Source organism: Vulpes vulpes, chromosome 13 (assembly GCF_048418805.1).
Source record: "Vulpes vulpes isolate BD-2025 chromosome 13, VulVul3, whole genome shotgun sequence".
Classification (NCBI taxonomy): Eukaryota; Metazoa; Chordata; class Mammalia; order Carnivora; family Canidae; genus Vulpes; species Vulpes vulpes.
The window spans coordinates 17,310,953-17,314,872 of NC_132792.1; the positions used below are offsets into that span (position 1 = coordinate 17,310,953).

Here is a 3,920-nt window from a genome sequence, read left to right on the forward strand (position 1 = left end):
AGCTGCTCTGGGGGGGTTGTGTTTTTTGGTGTTTTTTTGCCTATTCTGGACATAAATATGAAAGTGTACACTCCTGCAAAACAGAGTAATTTTTGCTTTCACTAGAGTAAAAGAATCTATGTTTATAGTTACACAAAAATAACAAGTAGCGATTCATGTGCTATTATTCAGTTTTAGATCATGAAAGAGATTAATTATCATAAAAATATTCATCCCTTAGTAGTAATATGAAAAACACACCCAGATATAACTGAAATGGAAAAAAACTCCAACTACTCTTCATAAATATTTATGAATATTAATTTTTCCAGTCTGCACAAAATAGAATTATACTTTAGTTGTCTATCAACTAAGTAGTGTGTACCTATTCATCTGACAAAAAAAAAATGTGATTCAGTGGAAATAACAACAGGTTGAGAACAATTAAGTTCATTATGTTCAAATCCTTGCTTCTTCACTGTAAACTTCATTGCATTTTTGTTGATAATTACTGAGCAATACTGCATTTAGAAAATGTACCTATCACTATACCTACACTATATCGATATACACTGAATTATTTTAAAGATTTTATTTATTTATTGAGGGAGGTGGTAGAGGGATAGGGAATCTCAAGCAGATTCCACATTGAGTGCAAAGCCCCACTTGGAGCTCATGACCCTAAGCTGTAATCAGGAGTCCAAGGCTAAACCAACTAAGCCACCCAGGAACCTCTCATATTGAATATTTAAGAAAAAAAATAAATCTAAGCATGTGGGTGGCTCAGTGGTTGAGCATCTACCTTTGGCTGAGGTGGTGATCCTCGGGTCCTGGGATGGAGTCCTGCAACAGGTTCCCCACAGGGAGCCTGCTTCTCCCTCTGCTTATGTCTCTGCCCCTCTCTTGTATCTCTCATGAATAAATTCTTTTTTTTTTTTAAAAAGAATCTGTTGGAAAGGTTTCACTAAACCATCGAGTCAAAAGCCAATTTTGATCATTTTTATAAAATAATTTGGCCCCAAATCTCTCTTTGGTATAACAAAATACAATGCCTTTTATTTAACATAGAGTTTTTTATTAGTACATCAAAATATAAGATCTTCTATTATTCAAACTAGTGACAAATGTGAACAGCATGTCAAGATGCCTGCAAAAAGTATAATGTCACATAAAAAGTAACTGATTTGTAATACAGGGAAGGTAACAGGCACTGCTTTTACTAATGTGATTTATTGTCAGCATTTGTATTTAGGAGTAAAGCTAAATTTCAGCTCTATTAGTGAGATTTCTGTCATATTAGTGAAAATCAAGATGCACTATTTGTCCCCAGGTTTCCAGATACTCCTGATTTCTATCCAGTTTAAGTTAAGAACCTCTGTTTGGGGGCTAAATTCTAGACACAGTCAGGACATCCCTGGAAAGATTTAGAGAAGAGGCACAAGCTCGCTCAGCGACCCTCTCTACAATGCAGACAGGTGTCTGTGCTGTTGCTTTCCATGCTGTGTTCATAGTGGTTGTTGCAGATTCCCACTCAGGAATTGGATGTTCAGGACCCATTGATGAGATACTTGAGAACAAGTTCATCAATCTAAGTTTTCGTTTTCCTGACAGCAGACAGCTTCTGGGTTGTATCAGACTGCCAGCTAACTGAAGGTATTAAGGTATTAAGGGGAACAATTAGTTTCATTGTCTTCCAGCTCAGAGGCCAGCAGGGTGCGGCGCTGTGGAGCTACCAGGGGCTGGGGCAACGTGTCCCCTGTGCGGATGGGACAGTCCTAGGGACCATCTCCTTGGCCAGCCACCTTTTCTTCTTCAATGTGCAGGCTTCCTTATATGGTGTTGAGATGGGGGAAGGGATGTGGATGGAGTGGTGGAATGTACTTGTACTCTGATCCTTCCTCTAGGTCCAGTGGGTAACTGCCTCCCAAACAATAGCTCAGGTCCCTACAGGTCACAAATGGCACAGTGATGTGAGTAGGACCACCTAACTTGTTGAAATATGGATCATAAGAGTAGTCCCGCAAGGGTTTGGTCCAGAAGGTCAGGTCCAGAAGGAAGTACTCAGTGGGGTCATAACCCTGACAGACAGTGAAGGCCCCTGTGCTGGAGTGGGGACTGCTCCTGGGCTTGGCACACAGCCCACTGGAGATGAAGAGACGCAGCTGGCTATAGCTCAGGGTCACATCCTGACCTCCAAAGATCTTGGCTATAGAGCAACCCTTGGCTGCAAGATGTGTATAGCAATGTTCAGAGGGACTAGGGGGGTCTAGGCCTACATATACTTATCCACATCATGGAGCTGGTTACATTGGGAGCCCCATCACACACCATTAGGTCCACAGGGCACCCCTCAAAGTCTGGATGATCCTGTCAGTGGATGACTGGGTGATGTCCTTGGATCTATAATACATCTGGTAATGAAGCCATAGCCTGATGATCCACAGCCTTCAGGAACTCCTCATCCAGTTGTAGCAGCTTGACAGCACTGTGGGCATGCCAGCCATCCTCCTTGCCCAGGCAGGTAGTAGACACCTCACTCATCCGATGTCCTCTCATCTCACGTGCTGTTTGCCTAGGGGCCTGGCAACAGTAAGCTAAGCTTTTGGAGTGAGGAGAAGGGAACGAAGGAGACTGGTCTGTGAGCTGCTTGAGCCTCAGTGAAGGCACAGACCAGCCAGAAATCATCAGGCTTGAGGTTGTGTTTTTTTGTCAATCTGAGTGCCTGTTGCACATGCCCAAGGGCTCCCACAGTGTGGGGAGCCTGTCATCATGGGACCCCAAGGCTCAGGCGCAGCACAGACCCCACCTGATTGTAGCACAATGCCTTTTTATTTAAGTTGGAGAGGGAAGAGGAGTGGGAGGAAGGATATTAACTTTTGACAAATTCCTCCTGTTTGCTAGATATTGTGGTTGGTGTTTCACGGATATTATTTATCTATTCAGCACAAGGCAGACATTATCATGCCAAAATTATACACAAGAAAACTGAGAAGAGATTATGAACATATCAAATGTTTTATAAGTGGCATAATAGAATAATATCATTGAAGTTTCAATGGAGATACCAAGATAAACAGATACCGCATTCCAAAGTGCCAGACCAAAACAGAAACTCAATATTAGTGGTCTAGACTGTTTTCCCCAAACCAAATTGAGTATATAAAAGTTTGATGGAGTGGAGAGAGAGGATTTAAAGAGACTTATGCCAGCTCTGAGTCATGTAGGAGCCACCATTTCACTGTTGGCCTGGCAAGCGAACGCCCCGTCCCACCAGGTCTCCTTGTAGAGCCTCAGATGAGTTTGGTAGGCATGGTGGGCTGAGCTCTGACTCTTGCTGGAAGGCTGGAGGAAAGGATACATGAGTGAGCAAGCTACATTGCCAGCTAGACTTTGGTCGGGTGTCTCTAGAAAGAAATTGCACTTCCCCTTTGAGGTGGTACAAAAGTATGGCATGCTTCCCATGGACCAGTTTTGTGGCCTTGAGGGAGAGAAAACTATCCTAGAGCCTTTAAAAAAAAAAAAAAAAAAAAAAAAACTTCTGCCCAAGAGAGTCTTCTAGAAGGAATATTGTGTTTCCAAAAGTGAAGTACCCATGGTAAGGTCCGCTGAAGAACCAAGGGCTGTGAGGAAACAACCAAAGAACCGGCATTGTCCTCCGAATGGAGGAGCTGCAGCTGGAAATGTTCAGGAAGAATGGTACCTAAAAACCCACAAAAGCTCAGAGAGAGAAAGTGAGTTCCACACACCTGCAAGACTGGAGAGGAGACAAAGTCATATTCTGAGGGCACAGATCAAAAATCCACTGTTTCCGTACCCCCTCCTCCCCCAACCCCCAGATTCCTGATTTAGATGGGCAACAGTAGAAGTAGAAGCTAGTTAGTTGAGTGAAGTAGGAAAAGAAAGTGTGACCACACCCTCACCCCCAACACAAGTTGCCAGAC

The 3,920-nt window shown here is 43.2% G+C and overlaps 1 pseudogene; it reads right to left on the reverse strand.

Annotated features, from left to right (window-relative positions):
• Positions 1 to 1,643: 1,643 nt before the first annotated feature.
• Positions 1,644 to 2,535, reverse strand: LOC112916018 (tRNA (cytidine(32)/guanosine(34)-2'-O)-methyltransferase pseudogene; annotated as a pseudogene).
• Positions 2,536 to 3,920: the final 1,385 nt, after the last annotated feature.